Here is a 27,153-nt window from a genome sequence, read left to right on the forward strand (position 1 = left end):
AGTATACAAACGATACCTTAGTAATAAAAAAAAGTAGTTTAAAAATCATAAAGACCAATAAAATTGATACCCTCGAAGAGGGAGGGAGGGGAATGGAATTAAGAGAACACAAGGAACTTAGACCAAATTGGCGATGTTTTATTTCTTCCTTCTTTCTTCTTTTTCTTCTCTTTCCTCCTCCTTTCTCATTCCACTTACTACTCCTAAGCTTCCTTCTTCTTTTTCTTATGCTTCTTCTTCTTCTTCTTCTTTCTTCTTCTTCTTCTTCTTCTTTTCTCCTCCTCCTCCTCCTCCTCCTCCTCCTCCTCCTCCTCCTCCTCCCCTGACCCTGCTTAGCTTCCAGAATCAGACATTAGGCTTGTTCAAGGTGGCATGGCTGTAGACCATGGAGCATTGCTCTACTGGGGCATGAACCCAGGGCCTTCTACGTGTAAAGCAGATGTGCTAACTGCTACACTGTAGAACCACGTCCAATTTTTTAAAAATAAAAATATTTAGCAAATATGGCATGATGTTAATAACTGACAGAGCCAGGTGGTGTATATAAGTGTGTTTGTTACATTATTTATCCTTTTACTTTCCTGTACTGGTGAAATAGTTCAAAAATTTTTTGAAAGAATGAATTAGTGAGTTAACAATAAGCTGAGGGACTCTCTCAGGCTGTAATGCAAAATGACTGAGAGATAAAGAGAATGAAAAAAATATAGTTAAATGGCATAGAGACTACATTCAGAAGCTTCAACATTTATCTAGAACTTAGTAGGAGCTCCATAAGCAGAGATGGAGAAAAGAAGGTTATCAATCAACAGGAGAATATTTTCCATAACTGAAGAAAAGTAAGAGTCTTCAGGTTCAGAAGATCAATCAAGAGCTAAACAAGAAATGAAAGGAAGAAGATTCATCCTCGGGATACAGACTGGTAAAAATTTCTCTTTGGCAACATTGTGTAACAGCGTAAAAATGCATTTCAATAACGTCTTCCTTGTTCACCTCTCCCCTCTTTATTCCAGCCATGACTACTTTGGAAAATATGTTGTTATGGTTATTGGTATCAATTCCTCAGTAAGTCAGCCCCAAGGACAGGGCAGAGAGTGATTATCTCCAGGTGCCAGCTGCCTAGGAGAAAATAGCTCCCAAGGCTCCCAAGAACAACAATAAAACAATATTGCCGCCGGAGTATAGATAGTGAAACTAACCACCAACGTCTGCTTCTGTAAACCTGCTTGCTTGCTGGAGGGGGTTTTGGGGCTTTTTAAGCTATCCCCTCTGGAAGCTTGGGGCTGACTCTCTAGTGGGGAGAGTCAGTCACTGGCCAGCTAATAAAGGCTCATAATTAATCTCAATTGGCTCCGTGGGTCTTAGATTTGAACGCGCCACAACAATTGGAAAGTAATTGAAAAGAGCTTCAAATTTCTGGAGAAAACTGTTTTGATCTTAAGATTCTCTTCTTAACCCAATTAGCCTTTAAAAGTGAGGGGAAATGAAGATGATTTGGACAGACTTGGAAAAAATTTATTATTCACAGATTCTGAAAGAACTACTCAAGAATGTACCGCCATTCAAAACAAAAACAAAAATGAATACAAGACCAATAAGTCATGAGATACAGGAAAGAGTGATTTTTAAAAACAGTAACGCTCTGTGGTTAAGTCTAATTTTTAATGTATAATATAGCAGCTGCAGCCACAATATCAATAACCCAGGAAATAACCCCCAGATGATATCAATGTGGGATGTATTAGGGGTGGGGATTGAGAATGAAAGTTTTCTTAACTTGTTCCAGGAGAGGCTGTAGATACTGAGGAACTCTAGACATATGTTGAAAAATGCAAGTTTAAATATGTTAAACATTTAAGGGAAAGAGATTTCTTTTCCTGAGTAAGATAAAATAGGCTATGTCAGGTCAGTCCTCTCACTACATTGACTAGGAAATAAAGAGATAAATTGCAAAATTATATTATTGAAGACATCACAGAGCTGTGGAAATGAGAACTAGATGAACTAGAACCCAGGGAGGGAAGACCCCTTCCTAGGTGAGTTGGTAATCGGCACCTTTTCCCTCCTTGGGAGTGTCTCCTGATTCTAGGTTTGGTCTGCAGATCTTGTTTGACTGAGGCAGAGAGGCTCTGCGGAAGGAAAGAGAAGACAGCCAACCTTTTGGTGGTGTAGTAGGGCTTCTATAGCGGTGGATACTATAGGATTTCCCAGTGCATGGCCAGTGTTCTCCACAAAACGTTTTTTTTGAGTTCCAGGGCTGTGTGAAAGGCTGAGTGGCTGGGGCAGAAAATTTTAAAAGGTGGAGTAAAATCTGTGGTTTTATAGCACTCTGTCCCACCCAAGGGAGGAGACCGTCAAAACACTAGCCCTCTCCCCATTGAGAGGATTAAATCTCCAAAGGGAAGAACTGAACCTCTCATGGTCATTTGGGGCTGAGGAGACAAAGACCTTCCAGTTTCTCAGTCAAAAGCCCCAGAGGGCCATACCCAAAGAACAGGAATGAATCAGAGAGAGATAGGCTAAGACTTACTAAAAGTGCAATTCAGTCCGAACCCAGCTCAGTTCATTGTATTGAAGTGATCAGTTCCCCTATCTTATCTGCATAAGAGAGGAATGGGGAAACTTTTATCTGGAGCATCTGCAATACTTTTACACACAATGTGTAACACAATTTTTAAAAATTGCTAGACACGTATAGAGGCAGAGAAGTGTAATCAACAATCGATAAAGAAAATAAGCAATAGAAACAAACCCACAGTGAACCAAATATTGGAATTGCCAGATAAAGACTTAATAACTATGATAAATGTGTTAAATAAAATGATGAAAAAGATGAACCAAATAAATAAAAAGGTGGATAATTTTAGGATATTTGAAATTTATAAAAATAATCTAATGTGCATTCTAAGATAAAAATATAAAAACTGAAATTAAAAACTTATTCAATGGGCTTAACAATAATTTAGATACAGCTGAAGAGGTAATGAGTAAAGTGGAAAATAAGTCAGAAGAAAATATTCAGACAGGTCAGAAGCATGGAGAGAGGCAGAAGAATGCAATATACAGAAAAGAAACAAAAATATTTGGGACACAATGAAAGAGAGGAATTTCTTCTCTTTGCTCTATTATAATTTTGTAATTGTAGTTCAAGAATGAGAGTGGAGAGGAAATGGAACAGAAAATATATTTTGAGAAATAATGCCAAACTTCAAAAACTGTGGAAACACAATAACCTCAAAATACAAGAAGTTCAGCAAATTATAAGTAGATAAGAACAACGAAAAACACATCTAAGGGCATTAAAGACAAAGTGTTGAAAACAAAAGATAGAGATCACCTTAAAAGGGGAAAAAGACAAAAGGCATATTTCCACATTGCTTTCAAAGAATTACAGTAAGACTTATAGCTGATTTTTATTAAAAACAGCAGGAGCCAGAAGACAATGGAATCTTAAAAGTATAGAAAGAAAAAATCTAGCAATATAGAATGCTATGCACAACAAAAATATCCTTCAAAACAGAAGATGAAATAATGACATTTCAAATAAACAAAGATTGAAAAATTTGTTTCCAGCTTATTAGAAAAATGAGCCCAGCAGGAAAGAATGAAGAATAGAGAAAATAGATAAATATAGGGATAAAAAATGTTTAGAACAACAATCATGCAAATGTGTAGTGGAGCTTATAAAATATGTAAAAGCAAAGCATATGACGATACCACAAAAATCAGTAAATAATAGAGTTAAACTGCTGTAATTATTTTTTTTGCATTCTTCAGAAAACAGTAAAATGACTAATGTAAGACCTGCAGTTGTGGGACAATATCAAATAGTCTAATACACATGTGACTGGAATCCCAGAATTAGAAAAGAGAAAAAAAATCAGGTCAAAAGAAATATTTAAAGAGATAACAACTGAAGATTTCTGAAAATTAATGAAAGACACCAAACCACAAATACAAGAAGCTCAGAGCCCACCAAGGAGGATCCACTTTTTAAAAGAGAGAGTCACATTATATTCAAATTGCTGAAAACTAAATATGAGAATAAAAATCTTAAATCACTTAAATCATATAGGCAGTCAGAGATAAAAGTTGCATTACAAACAGAAGAACAAAGATGAGAATTATAGCAGACTTCTTGCAGAAACTACCTAAGCTAAAATCTCTTAGAACATCTTTAAATTTTTGAAAGAAAAAATAAAACCTGTCAACTTGGAATTATTTATCTAGTGAGAATATCTTCTGAAGTTCAGGAGAAATTAATTTTGTTTTAGACAAAACCAGAAAACTTATTACCAGCAGGTCCACACTAAAGATATGTTGAAAGAATTTTTTAGATAGAAGGAATGAGATACAAAATCTACACTAAGCTTGGATCTACACTAAGAAATGAAGTGTTGAAAACAGCACAAATTAAAGTAAATATAAAATTCAATGTATTGTGTGCTTATGGCATACAAAAAAGTAAAATATATAACAAAATAGCACAATGGATGGGCAGGAGGAATTAGAAGTATACTGTTGTATGATCCTTACACTACAAATAAAGCAGTATAATATTCAAAAGAAAAAACAATTATAAACAAGTATCAAATACTAATTAAGAAGATGTATGCTAGAGTGCTTAAAGATGAAATGTACTGATGCCTAAAACCTACCTAAAGTATAAGATAGGTTGATGGTTAGATATTAATATTGAAAAAGGAAGACCAACTATCATCCTTTAAAGACAATCAAAGTAGAAAATCTAAGAGGAAAATAATGAAAAACTGTTATGAACCAATAAGAGATTTCAGTAGAGACTGGATAAAAGAACAACATGCAAAAATCAATGGCTTTCCTAGCCATTGGTATCAACTAATTTTACTACTTCACAGGGAAAATCACAATCACAATAGTATCAAAAAGTATAAAGTGCTCAGGAATGAACTTAACAGAAAATGTGTACAGCCTCAATAAGAAAGAGTACGTAACTTTATCGACATAAATAAAGGAAGACTTAAAGACTTACAGTGTTTCTGAATGGGAGGACTTTACATCATACACAAAAAAATCCCCTTTTCCCAAATTAATTTATAAATTCAATGCGATCCCAATTAAAATTCTAATGGAATTTTTCAAACTGATTCTAAAGTTTATCAGAGGAGGACACATACAAGTATAGCCAAGAAAGTTTAAAAAGAGAACAATGGAGACTTTGTAAGCTATTCAAACACAAGGTTATTGTTATTATAGCATGGTATTGATTAGGGAAGATATGAGTAGAATGATGAAACACATGGGATTTAAAAAACTAATTACTAAGTTTTAGAAGAAAAAGTAAAGGAATATTTCCATAATCTCATGGCAGGAAAACCTCTACCAGAAAAAAGCAAATAGTAAACCTAAAAGGAAAAGATGAATGTGGCAAAACATGGATAAAATGTGTGTATGTACACTAAAGGCTAGACCAAAATGGTCAAATACGGAACAAACATCCTATTGCTTACTTACTTTCCACCTGTGGCAGACATCATTAATCAATCTCGAAACAATTTCCTGTTGAACCTATACAAGATTTTACAGTTATCTCTCATAGAGCACTTTGGTCAGCCACTACCAGTCCACTCTCCTTAGCATAAAAGATGAACCCATTTGACACCCCAGGGACATACGATTCTTCTCTGTGGATGTGACTGATAGGAGCATTAATGAGCTTCCCAGAACAAAAGGCTTTTGTCAGCAGGAGATCACCCTGGAGCACAGTTTTCTCAGAGCTCTCCTTGGTGCTGAAAATTAGCCTGCACTTCATTAGGGGTCCCTGGATTCGGCCACTTTCCACCCTGCCACCATTGTTTGTGGGACCAAGTTTCCCACAGCTTCCAGAGATGCGCCTTGTAAACAAACAAGGTACAGACTATGCTAAGGAATTAACAAACAAACAAACAAACAAAACCAGTTTGGAAGTAAATAATTCAGAAAGAGAAGTGTCAGGATTTGTTTATGAAGGTAGGATCTAACAAGACCAGAACCCACATAATTGTGGGAGTCAGAATCAGAGAAGCTGTGGTGAACGTTAGAGCATCCTGCAAATCATCAGGGAAGGTTACGGGGTGAGTAAGGGTGGGAATCCAATGTTACCAACCTAAAGCACACCTGAGGCAGAGTTGAGAGAAGGCAAATCTCAGAGACAGAAAAGTAGAACAAAATTCAGGTTCTGGGAAAGGTAAGTGAGACAGACTCTTGTTAGCTCATAGATACTTATGCTTTACAGATGCTTTTTTTAATCATGTAGTTCAAAGCACCAACTCTCTAATCACATGGTCACAGTCGACCTCCATCCTGAATCATCTCATGACATAAACTACCTATGGGTGCACCCTGAATCACCTTGTTAGCACAAATAATCAGGTATAGTCTGAGGGACCCACCATGAATAACAAAAACACTTTTATTACTCAGAAAAGTCAAAAGATTTGATAGTTACCTCCCAGGAACCAGCGACACAAGCCAACCAAATTCTCTATAATGCACTCCCCACACCTTTATAAATTGTCCCTATATTTAGCTCTCATCGATTTACCCAATTTGATGGTGCCATCTCTTTCCTGCTGTGACTTTGCTACAACAAATTAAGCACATCACCTCTAGCACTTCCATTGGTGAGAATTTAGTCATATGGCCATGCCTAGCTGCAAAGGAGTGTGGGAAATATAGTCTCTAACGGTATCCATGTGCCCACCTAAAAAGTCTGCTGCAGTGGAAGAAGGAACAAATGCGTCTAATAAATAGCAGTCTGCCACACTGTCTAGGCATTTTAAACATCTTAAAATCTTTGCCAGCTTGATAGGCAAAAGATGGTATTTTGTCATTTTAATTTGCATTTTTCTGCTCACTAGAAAGAACGAACATGTTTTCATTTTTTATCGGCCATTTGTCTCTATTTTACTGGAATTTATTTTTCAGGTCTTTGGGTCCATTTTTCCACTGACTTTTTAGAGAGTTTTATAGATCAAATGAGCTTTTTTTAGGTTTAAAGATAATAACTCTTTCCTGTCAAAAGAACTTTTAGAAAACAGCTCAAAAATGAAATGAAGAAAGTAAATATAAAAGTCACTACTAAAAAGACAGACTTCACTGGGTTTCAAGTTGTAAGGTATCTCTATTCTGGCCACTTATTCCTGGGGACTCACAGGCATGTTGCCTTGATCTCTCTGCTCTGGTTCGGGTCTCCACCTGGCAATTTTACGTGCCATTGCCTGCGAGCAGGAAAACTATACCTACTGCTATGTTCTCAGAGAAATGACAAGTCTTCTCTTCTAGAAGGCTTAAACTCCTATTCAGCTGGGCAGAAGGTGGGTACTTGATGTGCAGCCTGTTTCCCAAACACTGGAGATTTTCATCACTATAGAGGTCCAGTGAGTGTTGTCCTTTTTGGTGCAGGTTCTCAAGCTGCCCACTTTTGAAGAATTAGGTCAGCCCCGTCACCAGGCTGTGACTTCACAAACCACTACCCTAATGTCGTAGTTTGGGTTCCTTCCAAAATAGAACCCGAGACAAGGACTCAGGACTGAGAATGTGATCATGAGTTAATCCCAGGAGACAAGAGCAAGGGAGAAGGGGGAATGCCGGGGAAGGTGCACATTGGGCTGGGTGAGTGGGGGCCAGTCTGCTGGGGAATCTCTAAAGAACTCTGTAAGATACACCTGAAAATCGTCTCTCTAAAAGACAGTAGACAGAGACATTTGTCCACTGGCTCCCCCTCTCCCCATTGGTTGAAAGTTGACCACAGCCCTGTCAACCCCCCTATACTTCCAGCTGTCTTGGAAAAACCCTAAGCTGAAATTAGAGGTGAGTCAAGCGGATGTGGTATGGGCCACAAATAACATTAGCTATGTTGCATTTTTTTCAATATGTAAATTTCTCAGCCACATACTATGAAAAATGTACATGTTGTATTCTAGGTAGGCTCATTCCCAAAGCTGCTGGGACCTCAGACATATGGGCTGTGGGGAAGGACTAGAAGTTGGAGCACGTGGGAAGGATCTCCAGGCGGCAGAGAGTGAATCAAACTGAGGTTAGGGGCGGGACACAGAATGTGAGGTCATGGAGCTCTGGGCAGCAGCCTGATGGGTCGTAGCCCTGCAGTCGGGCCAAGGCTGCTGATGCAGCACTCAGGGCTGAACAGACTGACCTGAAGGTGAGACCACAGTGTCCCAAATGAGGGGTGTGGGGGTAGGGAGGGCGACATATCCCATCAGAACAAGGTGGCCACGAAGCACGGAAAGGGAAATGTATGAGGATGTTCGTCTTGGTGATGTTTATTATAGCCATTAAAAAAAAAATAAGCTGAGCGATCAAAAAAAGCATTGGTTACAAATCATGGTATGACCGTTAAAAATGAAGCCAATTTATAGGAAATACAGAAGACGGAAGATGTGGCGAGTTTCCCAATCCACACTATGGGAAACTCTACGGGTCGAACAGCCAGCATTCCTCAACGGAGAGATTTTAAAGGAAAGAACAAGGTAGAGGGGGAATGTGTAGATTATAAGAACCTAAGTGACGTATTGAAAAATTTTTCATGGCTAACCAAACTATGCTGTCTAAGTATGTCCTCTTGGGCTATAAAGCTACGAAGAAATGCAAAGGAGTATTTGACATAAAAATCGGGGCGTAGTTATTTTGTGGGGAAAGAAGTAGTTGCCACTGGGCAGGGTGCAGGGAGGCATCCGGGAGGCTGGCCAAGTTCTCGTTCTCGAAACAGGTGGCGGTCACAAGGGTGCTGTTTTATTATTATAACTCATTAAGCTCTACAACTGTGTCGTGTGGCTTCTGTCTCTGTGTTTCACTTTATAATAAAAAGGCTAAAAATAAAACAGGAAAAGGTGTTACAAAAGAATGTTAAATAACATGGAAAGCACTCACACATATTATGTGAAAAGACAGATTGAAAACCATCCAATATATTATAATGTCATTTTGTGCGAATACATAGCAGATAGATGATGATGATGATGATGATGATGATGATGATGATAGATAGATAGATAATAGATATAGATAGATGATAAACAGATGATAGATAGATGGACAGACAGAGATAATATAAGAGAGATAATTATAGAGGAAAATACACCAAAATATTAGTAGTAGTTAATGTCTGAATGTTTAACTTTTCTTTCACTTTTTGTGCTGTATGAATTTTGAACACTGAATCTTTCTGTTTCCAATGAATCATTCAGATCAGTGTTACTTTTGCTTACTTAAAGATGATTTCATTTCAGGGGGAAAAAGAGAATACGGCACAGACGGTCACCAGGCGAACCCCATGCCACCTGTCGCGGACCAGCCCCGCCTTCCTGCCCGTAACTCAGCTGACTGTGTGGTTCCGGCAGGCTTGTCCTACCCCAGCATTTCATGGCAGCCCGCGGGCAATGAGCACTCGCTCGGGGCCTCACCCTCTGGCACTGGCTTCTTCACTTGTGTCTACACTGTCAGGATTTCCATGGCCATTTAGAGGATGAATACACTGATGCTCCGGCAGATGAAGACAACTTGCCTGCGGTTCAGGATGCAGGAAGACCAAGCAGGAATTCACGGTTGGGGCTGTTGGAATTCAAAAGTGTGTCCTTAAATCCGGAAGTTACACAACCCCACCCACAGAGACTGCTGTCTGGTACCTTTTGCCTTACTTTTTTTTTTTAATTTTTAAAAATTGTATTTATAATACAGTGCTCAGAAGAAAGAAGCATACGTATGGCTGGTCTTTTTCATTAATGTATTCACTCTTTGTAAAGCAGTGGAAAGGTTTTGGCATCCTAAGTACGCCCCAAATGACATATTAGGAGAAAACCCTGTGTTTTTAAAGATCTTGCTTTTCCGAAGGTCATGGAATCCATGTTGACTCAGGGGAGAACACTGGAGCCACACATGGAAAAGACCCCACCTGGTCCCCTAAGTGTGCCCGGTCCTGCAGGGGTTCAAGACCCACTCAGCAAGGATGGCTGCTGGGCGTCCAGCAGGGGCCAGGGAGTGTCTCTGAGGCTGGATCAAGGACCCGGGATCCAGGAGGGGCACAGCCTCTGGGTGGCCTTGGTGAGACCTAGTCTGTCCCTAGATTCTGCCAAGGCCACGGGGCTCTCCTGGGAGACTGAGCGCAGAGTCTGGGGTAGGGGGTATTCGTAGGAGCTGCAGACTCATCCCCTCCCGAACTTGCTCATCCTCCAGTCACCCCTGAATGAGTGGACAGCACAGCCACTCCCACCAGATCTCCCCAGGACAACCAGGACACTTCCTGGACTCCTTACTCCCTGTCCTCCCCACCACGCCACACCCCTCGCAACTGTCAAGTCCTCCCACGTCACCCTGTCTCGGAGCTGCTTTCTCTGCCCGGGCCTCATTACTCGGTGGATGGTTCGCTGCTGTGGCTCCGGGATGGGGCAGCATGTGCTCCCCGAAGACACGGTGAGTGCTCACTACGTGCCAAACACTTGCACACATCGACTAATTCGATCCTCACGACCCCGTGAGGCAGATGCTGTTATTAACCCCACGTCACAGACGAGCGCGCTGAGGCCCAGAGCTCCTGTGTCAGTTGCCATTTCATGTCAGACGCCACGTGCTGGAGTGACGATGGGGTTCGAACCCAGGCAGCCTGGATTCAGGGCCATCGCCCCAGGCTTGGAGACTGAGAACCAAGGCTCAGGCAACGGATGGGTCTGGGCTGCAAGCTGTGTGACCTCAGAAATTGCCTCCATCTCTTAAGTCCCAGTTTCTTCATCTATATAATGGGGATGCTGAAGTACCTTGGGTTGTGGGGCAGGTACGACGAAATAACACACACACAGCTCAGCGGATGTTCACTGCTGACTCTCCTTCGCACCTCTCGTCTCTCTGTGTCCCAGCCCGCCGAGGGATCTTTCTACAATGCTGTCCTGATCTCATTATGCCCTGATTAAAACCTTCCACATCTCGCCAAGCCTCCTCATTGCTTCAAGATACAATCCCCGCTTTTTACCCTGGAATTCGAAGGCTCCCTGATATGGCCTCTGGTGTTCTGTCCCCCAGTCATCCCCTCCCCTGGCTTCTCCTGTGTCCCATGCCTCATTCCCTTGCCTTGTCCCTTAGGTACCAGGCTCCCCACACCCTTTCACCTGGCCCGGGCTGTTCCTGTCTCCTAGAATACATTTCTACCCCATGTCCACTTGGCACTCTTTGGCTCAGACCTCAAGATTCAAGTTGAAGGTCACCAGCTCTGTGGCTCCCCTTCTCTGCTCAGGTGGATTGGCCAACATTTTCCTCTCTGCTCCTACCTGGTAACACTTTATTGTTACTCTAATCACGTCTTGTGGAGTTATGGTTCCTGTCTCCTCCACCAGAATATAAGCTCTTTGGGGCAGAGACCACATGCAGAGGAGCCATGTCCAGCTTGAGGTTGGGAGTCCCAAGAGGCCCTACTCCTGGAGCCCCGAGATGCTCTCCAGAATTTCCATCTGCCTCCCTAGGGGGACAGAGAAGCCCCTGCCCAGGGAAGAAGTCCTGGTACCAAGGGCCGGGAGTGCCTCTTCATTGGAAGAAGCCTTTGGAGGGATCTACCTAGTTCCCAATGACTCTCTTCTCTCCAAACCATTCTCCTGCCTAGAAACAGACCAGCTCCCCCAACAAAGCTGATTAGATGGCAAACAGGGACCACAAAAGGTCCAGCTGCAGCACAGGGTCACATTCAAAGACACAACATACAGCCATCAGAGGGCATATTAAGAATTCCAGCCTTTAGCTGAATTTCAAGAAGACCATTGAAAGGGAACAGGTTAGACCTCGGAGCAACACGTCTCACCAAACCCTCTCTTCCCCGCCGACTCTCGCCCTGGCACCTGCTCCACCGCCTTCCACACACCCAGCCCCCCGCCTGCTGTTTTTCATCCCTCGTCCTCCCTCCTCCCCGCTCCTGATCCCGTAGACCATCTCAGCCTCCTGCCTCTCGCCTCCCCGCTTTCCTTCCTTTTCTCTGCTCCTGTCCCGCATACCCATTCTTCCCATTCTTCCCATTCTTCACAACTCCGCATTGGGGAACCAGTGGCAAATGGTGGATGGGGGGTGAGGGTAAGGAACGCGCCCTAACATGGTACACGGGGGACCTGGCGCATTAGGGCCTGGCACTTCCTTCGACTGTGCTCTTACTCCCAGCACAAGCCTCAGACGCGATTTGCGTATCATTCGCCTGCTTATTCTCAGGTCTTTTCCCACCCTTTGTCAGCTGTTTATAATTCACAAAGCCAGTTCGCTGACTCACTAGAACTTCGTGATCCCCCCCACCAGGGTGCTGCGAGTACTGCTCCCATTTTACAGATGGAAAAACTAAAACTCAGAGAAGCTAAACCACCTTCCCTAAGTGCTGCTGGCAGGACTTGAACCCAGACCTTTCTGAGTCAAGGGCAGAGCTCTGAAACACTACTCTCTCCTGTCTTTCAAACTAAACCCTCTTGCAGCCGATGCTGAAATCACTGTATTTATATCGACGCACACACGTGCACACGCAATCGCACCCTGCCACATAGGAACACAACAAGATCCGCACACATATAGGCACTCCATCACGCAGAATGACCTGCAGATGCCCCTGGGTGCACGCGCACACACAGCACCCCACAGGGCGCGCACACACACAGCACACGTGTCCACACGGACGCACCGTCTCCAGCCACACACGCGTATGTGCGCCACGAGGAAAGCTTCGTGGACCTGGACAAGAGCGAGGCCAGCCTCGCCGCTCCCTCTCTGGTTCCATACAGCTCCTGACCACCCTCAGCCCCCCAGGACCACGGCCTGCCCTGCTGGAGCCCACCTTCACCTCCTCTTCCTCCTACGCATTCTTTCCTTGTGCCCCTGAACTGGGTTCTGCCACCAGGCTCTGCTGGGACCTTGTTATTTTTACAGCTGCGGGGAGAAAATTCTCGGAGAGAAGGGAAGGCTTTGCTAAGAGGCTAGTGCCTAACACTCTGAGCCACGGCCAGCCCAGCCCCGGGGGGCAAACTTTCCCCCACTCGGCTGGGATGGTGGCTGTGGTCAGTCTGGACCAGCCCCAGCACCTGCCAGAGGGCCCTTCCCTGACAAGCTGGCTCAGTGCCACCACCAACTCTTCCCTCAGGACTGGGGACACCCTGGTTTGACTCTGGTCTCTGCGCCCCAGAAAGGTCCCTAGACCAGCAGCCAGGGGATGGAGATTCTGCTCCAGGAGGGCGTGGGCAGAGCTGCACTTCCCTTTTCAGGGCCAGAGCTCCAGGCCTCTGCCCATTTATATGGCTCAGAGAAGCTGCAGGGCCTGCCCAGGAGGCTGGAAGGGGACAAGCTAGCTCTGGGCCGGGATCCTTACACAAGAGAAGAAGAGATTAGGGGAGAGAAAGAGGGAGAAACTTGGGGCTTGGGGACAAAAGGAGGGAAGTAGAGCATGTCTTATCATGGGCAGAGTCTCTTGTTGGATGCAGAGGCCAGGAGAGATGACCTTTCACCTCCATGGCCCCAAACACCTGTCAGGGCAGTAGAGGGACTTTTTGGATTCTTATTGCTAACCTCCATCCCACTCACTGCAATCAGTTTAGCCTAAGTGACATCTTTCCTGTTTGCCTGACATCTGCTGGAAAGATCCTCCCAGGATTCCACCCCTCAGACCCACAGCCAGTCTCCTAGGCCTCAGGACCTCTGTCAAGATCGTCTACACGACTGGGCACCTCTGAGTCCCTGGCCGTGCACGCAGCGGCTCCCGGGGCAGCCTGGAGGGACCTCTTCTGGCTCAGGGCCTGGGAGAGGCCTCTGAGGGCGTCCCCCAACACACCCACCCTCTCTCTGCTGCCGAGCAGGAATGTTGTTGATTTCAGTGCAAAGAACTCATTATTTCACCTTCCAGAACAGAAAGCCCCACATGTGGAGTTAATTCCCCATTCTGACATAGGGCCAGTGCCAGCCAGGATCGGAGTTTTGTTGAATACCCACTGGGCACCACTATTTCCATCACAGGGTTAATTAGTCCCCGTGAGCCTTGGCCAAGGGAGCCTGCATGAGCTGGGAATCCAGAGGCCCAGATGTTGAATCCACATCAGCCAACGCCTGTCTGGGTGAGCCTCATTAGACGAGGCCCTTCTTCTCTTCTCTGAGTCTCAGTTTTCCCATCTGCAAAATGAGCAGGTGAACCTAAACGATCCCCAAAGTCCTTCTAACATGACATTCTGTGATGCTGATATTCTCTAACTGTCTCAGATGACGTTCTAAGTCATTCCATGACATTTATAGCCATCTACTGCATTCTCTGATGACATCGGAAGGCAGTCCTTCACGCTTGATGACATTTACAGCTATCTACAGCACTCTATGACATCTTTTGACATTTACAACAATTTATGACATTTACAAGAATTCACGGTATCCTGTGGCATTCTTCGACTTTCCAGAGCATTTTACAATATTCCTTGACATTCAATAGCACCCTATGGCATTCTAGCCACGATATTCTGTGGCATTCTGTGACATTCTAAATTTATACCATGTGGGTTTGTCCCTCTTACAAGGTGCCTCCCTGACAGCCCAAGAAGCCATACCCTCCCTGAAGACCCTCCTTCAAATCTCTTTTTGTCCAAGGTGCACGACCTCTCGTGGTCAGAGGTCTTTCAGCATGGACCTCTAGAGTCACCTGGCCATTCCGGGATCCTGATCTGGGCTTCGAAGTTGGAGGAGACAATCTCCAGCAATGGCCCTCTCCTTGGAGTGTTGTGCTCCCAAAGAAATCCTTCTCTCCTCTCCCGCTGCTACCAAACTCTTCCAATTAACGGCTCCTTCATTCAGGAAAGGGCATCTCCTCGGCAGAGTGTTAAGCTAAACCACACCAGATATTTGAAAAACTCTGACCTATGAGGATAGCAATTTTGTGTGGCTCTACCTAATGCAACAGAAAGAATGTGGATTTGGGACTCAATCCCAGGAAAAAATACCAATGCCGCTAGTTCTTAGCTGTGAAACTTCGGGGAACCTCACCAGGCCTCATTTTCCTCACCCATAAATAGAGCTAATGACTTCTTATGCAAGGGGTCGGTAGAGGATTCAGTGGGATAACGCAGGTATAGAGTAAGGCCAAAAATCTGAAACGCAATCATCAGAAGGCATAAGAGATCCTCCTTCTCCGTTTTTCTTTCCCCTGGAACAACAGTGAGACGGTTCATGCATGAGATGGCACTGGTTGAAAAAGAAGACCTGGAGTTTGGTCTTGGACCAGCTGCCTCCTCACTGTGTACCCTGGAGACCACTGTGGACCTCCGCTTTCCCATCTGTAAAATGGCATGGGAGACGCTCAGATCAACATGGGGGCCTTCTGGTTCTGAAGGCCTGGGCTTCTGTAGCTAGGGTGGGGAGGAGGACAGAACAGGGAATCCTGAAGTCTGGTGGGGCGGGCATTGGGGAGCAATGAGTCACCACATCCTGTGAGGACAGGGCGCTGAAAAATGGGGGGAAGTCAGACCTGAAGAAGTGGTGCTTTCTAAGCACTATGCGATGACAGTCGTGGTTGTGATGCTACTCCTCCACAGCGTTGTAGGAGAATCGCCCCACAGTCTCCCATCTCCAGCTAAGGGGTGGACAGGGACAGGTACCCCACCTGGTGGGCGGTATGGTCTCCAGCCCTCCAAACGCTTGAGTGGCGGGGACTCGAGCTGATGCAGAAATCTTAAGAGACTGCGCCCCCTGGTGGCCAGGCTTTGTCATTGCAACACAGCCTCAGCCTGGGGAAGTTGACTCACCTGCTAACCGGTAGCTTGGTCTTAGCGGGGCAAATTTCTTTCCCAGAAGATGCAGGGCTTGGGAAGAGGATGACTCAAGTTGGGGCAAGCTTGTATGGTGGAAGACTGGTAAGTATCTTTAATTAACCTTTTCAACAAGGTTTATTGAGCACCTACTGTGTGCCAGGCAGCGTGTTGAGCTGTCCCGCCCAGTGTTGAACAAGAGAAGCCCAGGTCTGGGCTCCAGGGCTGACTGAGGACCTACTATATGTCTGCTCTTAACTCTAGGACTTCTCACAACAATCCTGCGAGGTGAGAATTATCACCCCCGTTTTACAGGTGAGGACATTGAGGCCAAAGACCCCGTGGCTGTAAGGAGCAGAACTGGGGTTCGTTCTTAGCTCCAGATCATTCCAGAGCTGCCCATCACATGACACCTGTGCCATAGAAAGAGCCCATGAGCTCCCAGGCAAGTCACCCAGCCCAGGCAGCCTCCTTTGGGGAATGGGGGCCCGTGAGGTGCCTGTGGGTTCAACAAGTCTGGGTGTGTCCTGATGCCCATGCCCTGTGCCCAATGGGACCTTCTTCCAAAGAGTGGGGGATGCTCCCCAAGAAGCAGGCGTCCCTGGAGCCCAGGCATTGTTCCCATTGTCTCAGCCTTCTCTTTGTCTCAGCAGCATCCGGGGCTCGCTCCTGCCCTGGCGGGGATGGGGGCCAGCTGCCTGGAGAGTCCGCCGCATGGCTGCTGCCGCTCATTAGAGCCCTCACAAATGCCTCTCTCACGGGACTCCCCACCCCAGGGTCTAAGGGAGAGTTTGACACGAAGCTAAAAATAGCTGCTGTTTTGTTCCTCCGTTGGAGGGGAGGGGCTGGCAGAGGGGCGCCCGCTCCCTTTAATGACCTGCCCACAAAGAACAAAGCGTTTTCTCTGCGTTCGCTCTGCTTCCACAGCGCCCTGGCCTCCTCCACTCTCTGAGGTGGAGCCTGAATGGCGGTCCTGCAGGCAGAGGCAGGGCCGTGACAACCCAGGCCCCAGGCTGGACCGACACAGCGCACAGGGTGCGGTGGGGCCTGTGGGCGGAGCCTGTTGGGGGTGGAGCCTGCAAGTTTGAGTGACATCGTGTGTGATGTTAAACCATACCGCACAACTAATGGAGTATGGGATGACAAATCGCTGTACGTGGCTAGTTGTAGGCGGGTGACTATGGGATCGTGTGTGACTGAGCTGGGGACCCGGTATAGCAGTGTGCAGGTGACAGACACCATGAGTGCGTGTTGGCTGTTCATAGTGAGCCTCACTCTGTGCAGGTGACACTGTGTATGTTGGTTTGACATGGGGTGATGGGGCTGACTCTGCGGGCGACGCTGCGTGTGACTCTGTGACTGCATGCAGGTGATGGTGACTAACCCATGTCGGGAAGCCGTAGCAGCTCCCCTCGCAAGCCCGACACGACTTCAGGTCTGTCTCGCTGGGCAGCTCATGGAGCCTCTTCCTTAGGGCTCCTCTCACCCCAGGGCTCGGGTTTCTCTTCTGCTCGCTTCCTGCTGTCTTTCTCTCTGCATCTCTCTGCATCTGTGCCGTTTGTGGTGTTTTGGACTCTTGGGGGTTCGCTAGATGCGGCTGTACACCACTGGCCCAGAAGTAGACACACCACACTCCTGCTGAACCCGTCCAGGAAGGAGGAGACGAGAATGGGGCTCGGGGAATGGTCAGGGGATCTCGGCTTCCTCTGTAAGCTTTGGGTTCATCTCTCAGAGAGACTGCATGTGCCTATATTACTGCATGATTGTAAAAAGAATCGAAGCAGATGTGACAAAAAAAAGTTATGTGTTGTTAATCTGGGTGGCATGATTATGAGTGATTAGTATTGCTGTTCTGATTTTCCCGACTTTTTCATCTCTCAAAATAAACCAAAGCAATATATGGGCATGATAGAGTTTGTTATTCACAAAAGTTAATATTGATTTCGAGTCGGGTGTTGTGAGGAGTGCTTTATGGGAAATAAATATTTACCACATAGATTTACCACACATATTACCACAATCCCAGTAAGGAGGTATTATTACCCTTCTCCATTTAATAGGTGGGTAAACTGAGGCCCAGAGGCTCTCTGGCAAGTCTGCCAGCTCTCACCTCAACTTCCACACCCCATGGGAGCTCAGGAAAACTCAAAGTCTCCCTCTGCTTGGTAACCCTGCCACTAAGGGACGAGGCCTGTGTCCCATGGATTAGTTATCTATGCCACATAACAAACTACCCCACAATAATTATTCACTGTCTCTCATGGTGTCTCTGAAGCAGGAATTTTGGAGCGGCTTGGCTGGACATCTCTGGCTGATGTTGGAGGGCCACAGTTATCTGAAGGTTCGACTGGGACTGGAGGATCCACCCCCAGACTGGCTCACCCACATTTCTAAGAAGCTGGCAAGGCTGTCAGTTCCCCTCCATGGGTGTCTCCACAGGATAACTTGGGCTTTCTCCCAGCATGGTTACCAGGAGAACCAGGCAGAAGCCATATTATCCTTCTTATGACTCAGCTTTGAAGTCACATGACATCACTTCTGCAGTATTCCATTGGCTGCAGATTTGGGTTCCCTGAGCTCAGAGTTTCTCTCCCATAACACAACCCACTGTGTGCGTGCGGGCAATTTCCAAGTCTCTTCATGCTGATCTGTGGAAATTGAAGCTTGGGTGAAAAAGACAATACTGATACTGTAGTTACTGCTGTTGCTGTGAGTAATGAACTGCTCTCTGTTTCTGACCCAGGAATCTTGGGTCTTCTGCCAGCATCCAAGAAGTGGAAGAAGCTAATTTCCTAGCTTGCAAGGACGGTAAAATCTCAGATCCTGCAGAGTTCCAGACAATCCTCCCTACACTGAATCAAGGCTCAGCCTGATAAAATTTATATTTCTTTCTGAAACACTTGACCACATATCTAGCTCTTTTTACTATTGAAATGCTGTCATTTTCTTATTTGTTTGCAGGAACTTTTTATATGTAATAGATATTACCCTTTTCTACAATATAGATATTTATTTCCATAAGTATAGATACTTACCTTTTAAACTTCCCTGATGCCTTTCACTGCACAAAATATGTTATTTTTATAGAGTTGGATCTGTTTATCATTTCCTTTATAACTTCTGGGTTTTGTGTCTTTCTTGCACAAGCCCTTTATGGAATAAAGATATTAACCCTTTCAGTAAGGATGGGTCTTGCTTTCTGAACATTGTTTGATGCTGCATATAATTTGAGGTCTTGAGCCTGCAGCCAAAGGAGGTTGCCTCCCCCCAACCCCAGCCTGGCACAGGAGTAGGGAGAATCCCAGAGGGTAACGATGGAGGCAGGAAGGCCCCCTCCCAGTGATGTTTGTTGAACAAAACAAGCTGAACTCCTGGTAGCAGGTCCCTTTGGAAGAGCAAAGCTTCTTAAGAGGCCCCTAGGGGGAGCCTGGGAGGAGCTACTCTGTCATGCGTGGCTGCCTGGGAGCCTGTAGGAGGAGCCTGAGCCTGCAGCTATCAGCCCTCTTCCTCCCTGCGGCTCTGCCGGCACACACTCACAGCCACTCGCAATCACTGCCGGCCCCAAACACCAAACGCGGCTGACATAGACATTCATGGGCACGAGGAAACTCGATAAAAGATGCACACGTGTGCATGCCCACACGCGCGTACATGCCATGTGCCCCTATTCCAAATTGCTCGCATGTACACACATAGGATGCCCACATGTGCAAAGCATATGCGTATGTGTGCATAAATACACATAGATGTACATGCAGGTCCATCCAGGTACAGCCCTGCCAAGACATGTGGTATGTGCGTGTGCACACACACCCAAACGTATGCACCTGTCGCTCAGTCAGGATCCCGACAAGAAGAAATCAGCACTCACACAAGGTGAGAAAAAGTTAATAAGGGGCCATTTACAAAGGTGAGGGCAGGGTGAAGGGAAGCTAAAAGGCAAGAGTAATCCATCCAGGGGCTGGCTAGCAATAGCATGGATCCGGGATGCCAACCCTGGGCCTGAAGGCTCAGGTGAAGGAGTAATTGTGGAAACTGGTGAGAGCCGTAGCTTCGCAGAGGACTGCCCAACCTGTCCATCTCGCCTTCTGATCTTCTGGCTGGACCTTGCATTGGCCAAACCCAGCTAGAGGACAAGCAAGAGTCTCGTCGATGTGCTCCTAGGGTCAGTCTCCTTGCGGAGCACAGAGCAGCGGGGAGAGAGGGTCTGGAGGGGCAGACAGAGAGTATCAGAGGGGCACTCGCAGGCATGCACACAGAGAGAGGCACAGTGCACACGTGTGCGCGTGGACACAGAGCTGCCCACACACAGCTCAGAGCTACGTCCGCACAAGCTCAGACACCCACAGACCCACAAATGCCTGACGCGAAGGCTGAAAGCCCTGCCTGAGCCCTAAGCGGCCCCTCCCTTCTCTCCTCTCCCTCCCTGCTCCTTCCCCAGCCCCCACCCCAAGCCTAGAGCCAGCTCTATGCTGAGCTCTTTGTTACTCTTGGCAAAGACCGAATCTCAGCGGGATAATGGGCCGGCCAGGCCTGCACAAATCAAGGGCTCTTTGGGGGCCTTTCAGAGGCCTGGCCTGCCTGAGTGACAGCTGAATCGAGTCCAGATTGGACAGAGGGAGGCCTTCCTGGAGTCAGGCCCTGCAGCCACAGAGCTAGGAGGTCTCCAGGCCCCTGCTTGACTACCCCCCACCCACCCACCCTCCCCATCCCAGTGACTCCCCTACAGGGGCACCTGGTCCAAGCCAGTGAAGCTGGGGCCCCCTCATTCCACACAAAGCCTTACCCCTTATCCCCATCTAGCCCACTCCCAAATCCTATCCATTCTACCTTCTCATCCTCACAGCTGCCTCCACCCTAGTCCCAGTCTCCTCATCTTTGGCATGGACACCGGCCGGGGGGCAGCCCGTGTCCAGGGAGCTGCTACTCCCAGCCAGAGGAACTTGTTTGAAATGTAAATCAAATCATTTTCCTTCCTGCCTAAGGTTCTTCAATGATTCTCCATACCTATCTTCAGATCAAGTCCCAAGTCAGCCTTGTCTTGCACCATCTGCTCCCTGACCCCATTCCCAGCTTCAGAGCTCGCTAGCGGGGCCCCTCCCACAGCCCTCCCAGGTGCGCCGAGTTCTCTGCTTCCCCTGGGCCTTTGCACATGCTCTTCTATCTGCTTACAAGCCTTTACCTCAATCCTCTGTCTACTGACTCTTCCCAAACTAGAGTTTCTCGAACTGTGGGATAGAGTCAAGTGAGTATTTTTTCCCCCTTCCAACCCATTGTGGAAAAATACTTTTATAAAATATAATAAAAATGAGCTACTGGAATAAGCAAAATGACAAAACAAAGTGAGATACGACCATCTTGGAAAATAGTTGTTTCTTGTCAAGTTAAATACTCAGTTTCCATGGGACCCGGCGACCCCGCTCCTAGGCGTATACCCAAGAGACAGGAAGACACACGGCCACCCAAAACCTGCAGGAGAATGTTTGCAGTGCTTTTATTTATAATCGCCCCAAACTGGAAACAACTCAAGTGTCCTTTCGATGGTGCATGGATAGACCATCTGCGGCCCACCCAGACATTGGGGTACTACTCAGCAAGGAGAGAAGCCTTGAGCTGCACCAGACTGGGATGTTTCGGATGGCGCATCATGCGAAGTGAGAGGAGTCAGACTCAAAAGGCCGCACGCCGTATGATTCCGTTTCAATGGCATTCTGGAAAAAAAAACAACACGAAACTGGAGTGACCCCAAACGGATCGGTGGTTTTCGGGGGCCGGCTTTTGGCAGAAGGGCAGCACTAATGACGGAGGAGTATGAAGGAACTTGTGGGGGTGACGGAGCTGTCCTGTGTCCCGATCGTGGTTGGAGTTACAGGGTCGTATGTGTCGGTCAAAACGTGTACGGCTCAAGGGGGCGGATTCCACTGTGTGTATTAAATCTGACTTTTAAAAAATGAAAATACAAACTCCATTTTTTTTTTTAAGTGTAGTAAATCCACACGACATAAAGTTTATCATTCTAACCCTTTCCGAGCGTGGGGGTCAGTGGCGCTAAGTGCCTTCCCATTGTCGCGTCCGCCTCCAGAAAATCTTTTCGTCTTGCAAAACTGAACCCGCACCCATTAAACTGTAACTCCCCATTTTCCCTCCTCCCAGCCCCTGGCAACCACGCCTCTACTTTCTGCCTCTATGAATTCGACTCGTCTAGGTGGAATCATCCAGTATCGGGCTTTCTGTGTCTGGCATATTTCACTCAGCATAACGTTCTCAAGGTTCATCCATGCTGTAACATGCGTCAGAATTTCCTTCATTGTACAGGCTGAATAATATTCTGTTATAGGGATACACCATTTGGCTATTATGAATCATGCCGCTATGAACATCAGTGTAAAGGTATGAGCCTCGTTTTAAACATTATTAGGTTCGTCAGACAAAAAAAAAATTACTTTGTCCCTTTGCTAAGCACTTATTCTCAACTTCGTCATCCATCTCGCTTGTCTGCCTTTTGGGGAGCACAGCTAGCCTGGCCCCCGGGCTGGCGGACTCTACTTTTCAGAGGTCCTAATTGTCTCCCACAATTCCCTGGGTGTATCACACCCACTGCATTGACTTGTTTGCAATCTGGAGCTCCCTGAGGTAGGACTTGGTCTGAGGCTCCTCTGTCCACAACACTGGGGTTAGGTCAGGTCCAGGTAAGGGGCTCAGAGAAAATACAGCCAAGTGCAATCCTCCTGTGCCTGGGGTCCACGGGGGAGCAGGGACTTGAACACACATCCATCTGACTCCAGGTCCAGGTTCTTTGCTGTCAGGTACACACAGGAACAATAGCCCTGAGGTGGAGGCAGGATTTGAGCAAGACCTGCCCCCTCGCCAGCTGTCACACTCAGGATTCCCTCAGCTTACAGAGACTTCCACTCCCTTCCAAGGTCGAGATGGAGTCACTCAGTCGAGAAGCATTAGCTGTTTTCTACCTTGTGTTGTTGGCTTTTGGTCTGCGGGCTGGGATGCACCGTTGAATGATCATGGATGCTAACGGGTACGTGCACAGACATCTGCACATGCGTGCACCACATACATATTACCCAGGTAGAGGGGTTCAATATGTGCATGTCTGAAAACACAAATTTTGATTTTTTAAAAGAACGATCATCTTTTTCAAAGACCGGGACTAAGGGAAGGAGGTTTTAAGGCGTGTGAGGAGCTTAAATCTCACTCCTGGTGGTCACTCTGGCACCTGAGCTTCCAAGGGATCGTGGAAAATTTAAAAATAAAGAAGACGAAGCTGAAACAAGACACATACCCACACTGACACATGTGCTTACACATAAACACACATGGCTAAGACCAAGGCTTAGAAATACCCGTCAATACACATGATGCAAGTAATAATTGCAAATATTTATTAAGCGTTTCCTATGGACCAGGCACTGTGCTAAATACTTTACATACACTGCTTTACTTAATCCCTTGGCAAAAAAAAAAAAAAATCACCCCATTTTATAGATGAGGAAAATAAGGAAGGCTCTGAGACATGAAGTGATTTGGCCAAGGTAACAGAGCTGGGAAGTGGCTGAGCTGGGATTTGAACCCCAGTGGGTGAAAGTCCAAGGCCAGAGTGGATAACCATTAGGCTACTTGCTGACGCACAACTGTATACATCACAAACTCATGAATTCACACACAGATCACATGCACTGACACACTGATGCGTACACACGTGCATGTGACCCCCACATACGGCATAATGGTGCACAGAGCTGCACAAACACCCATAAACACAGAGTCGACACCAGCAGACTCACAGCCACACATTTTCGCGTAGGCCACGTGCGGTGGCACGCACCGAGTCTGCTGGCCGGAGCACACGCACGGCCAAGTCTGAGACTCAGATGTGGGCCCTGGCACAGACTCCCCGCCCCTCCCTGCCTGCCTTGCCCCCTCTGGCAGGTACGAGCTCGAGGGCTGGGCAATGTCGCGTTGAGTCCTGCCAGCTGATGGCTGAAATCCTCCGGGAACGGGCTGCTGCCTTCTGCTCCCATCGCCAGGTAAGCAGAGCCACCCTGGGGGCCAGCATCACAAAGCACCACACCTGGGCCCCTCCCAGGAGAGGCTGAGCTCAGGAAACCTCCAGGTGGCCGCCACAACGGTGCTCCCCAGCCCCGGTCCACAACCCCTGCTGCTCACAGCTTCCTCTCCAGCCACAGGTGTCGACTATAGAAACATTGCCCCCCCCCCACCTCTTCTGCTTCACCTTTCATTCATCCACCCAAGAAACTCACACCCCAGGGCACATGGGGCCCTGGGGAGCAGAGAGCAGCAATACCTCCCGGGCTGGGGGCCAAGGAAGGCTTCCTGAAGGAAGTGAGTCTAAGCCGAAGGTGGAATAGGAATGAGGGGTGAGTCAGAGCCAAGGAGAGTTTTAGCCCGGGGGCGGCATGTGCGAAGTCTCACTAGTGAGAGAAAATAACACCTTTGGGGACTTGCAATTGATTCATCAGGACTGGAGGGGAACAAAAGGAATGGCAGTGTGACCCAAAGCCTTGGTTGGGAGTGCCTTGTGCCTTGTGAGACTCGACCTTCTTGGGGGGACAGGGGTGAGCTCAGAACCACAGAAGCCTAGGGCAGCTGCCACAGTGGCCACTAATTCAGGCCTTGCTTCCATGGCCGCCAGACCACAGATCACAGCCACCGATGCTGTCTCAGACCCAGAGCGCTGGCTCATTGTCCTGGGGCCACCTGGCAGACCAGGGCTGGCCTCTGAGCCAGGCTGGTGATGCTGTTGTGGGGATGTCACTATTCCTATTTTACAAGTGAGGAAACTGAGTCTTGCAGAGGCGACTTCTTAAAGCAAGAGCATGATCCAGAGCCAGACAGCAGAAAGATCCCTCTGGGAGGACTGTGCGAGGATCTGGGAGGAGCAGGGAAGAATTAGTGGGGCTAAGGGGCCCGGAAAAAAAGACACAACAACTGGGATCAGATTTCCTTAGACGGGAGTGTCTCTGGTCTTCGGAGTGACCTCCGAGGCACTCTTTTGCTTTGCTTCATGCCAATCCCACCTTCAGCTCCCCCCCCCCATAACCACCCCACTCCATGTCCTTGTAGACAGCCCTCTCAAATCTTTCTAAGAATTCTAGAAAATGCCATTAGTTTGTACAGTTCTCAAGTCAGTTCCCTGTGAGGTGGATTTACGGCTGCAACTGGGATGACTCTGCCCCAGTGAGAAAGAGAGAACTCCCAGAAGCCCTCTCTCTGCCAAGCTTCCAACGTGGCCTCTTCTGGAGCCCTAGGTCTTTGTCCCTCAGGGGGCCCACAACCCCCAGACACGACACAGTGAGTGCGGTTTTAGGAATTACACAGTCTAGAGTTTTCATCCTGATTCGGACCTAGAACAAGCTCTGTGACCTGGAAAAGCCCCCTTCCCTCTCTGGGTCTCAGTTTTTCATCACTCGTAAAAATGGAGGTGGTTGTGACTACCTCGAGAGGGTTCGTTATGAGGTTGTAGTGAAGGCTGCATGGGAAATGTATGAAGATGGCCAAGTGCCATACCTAGCTCTTAGTAAAGGCTCTAAACATAGAGGATAATTTTTAGGGAGCTCCATATTTTTGTGGGAAAGAATGTAATTTTTTTAGCTCAGAATTCAAAGCTCTTCTAAATCATACCTCATCCCAGCTCTTCAGTGGTGTCTTTCCCATGGGCCCCACAGTGGGGCTCAGGGAGCAGGTGGTGCTAGATGTCAACTGGGCTGCACCCACTGGAGCCGGGGATCTGAGACAGTGGATGTTGTCATAACCCCCTGCTAGTCTGAACGGGCTCTGGAGGGGGGGGGCGGGGTCGGAGCTTGCGAGTGGAGATCTCTGTGCTTCCATCTTAGGCGGCCTGTACGACACCTCCTCCTCTTTATCAGCTAGGGCTGCCACGACATCCCCCTGACCAGAGCCTTGGCCATTTCTTGAAAGCAGACATGTGACTGGGAGTGAGTAGGACACTTCATTTCCCAGGTGCCCTGCTCCCAGGACTAAGGGACCCACAAAACAGGTCCTCACTGGGCTTAGCCCAAGATCACCTGTGCGGGATCATCGCCCTAGAGAGATCGAGGGTGGACTCACCACTGTTGCGAGAGTAGGGACTGGGAGGTCTTTGGGATACGTGGAGGTAGCATGAGAGGGGAACTAGATCACGAGCCAGATCATTCTAGATTCAAATCCCAGCTCTATTACTCGCTGTGAGCATACGGACAAGATGCTCTTCATCACTGATCTTCGGTCTCTGTGTCTGTGAAACGGAGGAAATGACATCTACATTGCAGACGCATTGGATGTATGAATGAGGTGACATATGTACAGCATTGGAATGGCATCTGGCACATAGCCGACTTGATAAATGTCCTCTTCTCCCAGCTGTTAGCGCTAGTACCCAGGACAGCTCTCCATCCGTGCCTGTTTGGCTGCTGTCCACGGTGCTGATAAAAGATTACAGTCTCTCTCACTCTCTCCCCATTTCTCCACATCCTTGACCTCTGTGACATTCTCCGAGGTCTTGGAGATCAAAGAGAGAGCACTGTGCTTGCATTACTTTCTCTCGAACTGCATAGCCAGGCTTTTACTACAGCTGTAAAAGAAAGGTTATTGTTCTCATGGTGGGTAGCTGTGTGTCTCTTTTTCCTCCAATATATTCCACCAACTTCTCCTATGTTGGATCCAAGAACCCCGGCTTAATAAGTAGAGTTATAACAAAAATAAGAATGAAGCCCGATAATATTTATTGATCACCTGTTGTTAACCAAGCCTTCCAATCACTCCAATCTCATAGACTGTCCAGAATCCAAATATTTCCAACGACACCTGAAAAATTACTGCCTCCTTTTACTCCTTTCCAGTCTTGATAATATGTAGAAAGAAGCACCAGGGCTCTCAATTCTTCCAGCTCCTACTCATTATTATTTCAGGCCAGAATGTGGTCAAAGCCGTGATGATTTTTCACGCATCTTCCAGCAGGACGAGTTAAGTACACACACAGCAGGAAAAGAGCATGGGATTTGGAGTCAGCCAGACCTGAGTTCAAGTCCAAGCTCTGATACTCACTGGCCCTATGATCTTAGCAATATCCCTGAGCCACAGCATTCTCCTCTGCAAAGTTAGCAACTGCATCACCTCCACGGGGTTACTGGAAAAGCCAAAGGAGATGTTTTTCCTAAAGTGTTTACTGATCTCTCAGTAAATGCTTCATAAATTGGTAGCTATTGTTCTTTCTGGCATCTGACTCTGAGTCTCTCAAAGAGGAAACACCAATCTGCATGTGTCCCTCACTGGAGAGTCAGCTGCAGACTCTTTCATGTGTGGGTCCCCCAGGGGCATGACTTTCTTCCCTCCCCCATGGGCTGTTGTACCTACC

This window comes from Rousettus aegyptiacus, unplaced genomic scaffold, assembly GCF_014176215.1.
Source record: "Rousettus aegyptiacus isolate mRouAeg1 unplaced genomic scaffold, mRouAeg1.p scaffold_m13_p_3, whole genome shotgun sequence".
Classification (NCBI taxonomy): Eukaryota; Metazoa; Chordata; class Mammalia; order Chiroptera; family Pteropodidae; genus Rousettus; species Rousettus aegyptiacus.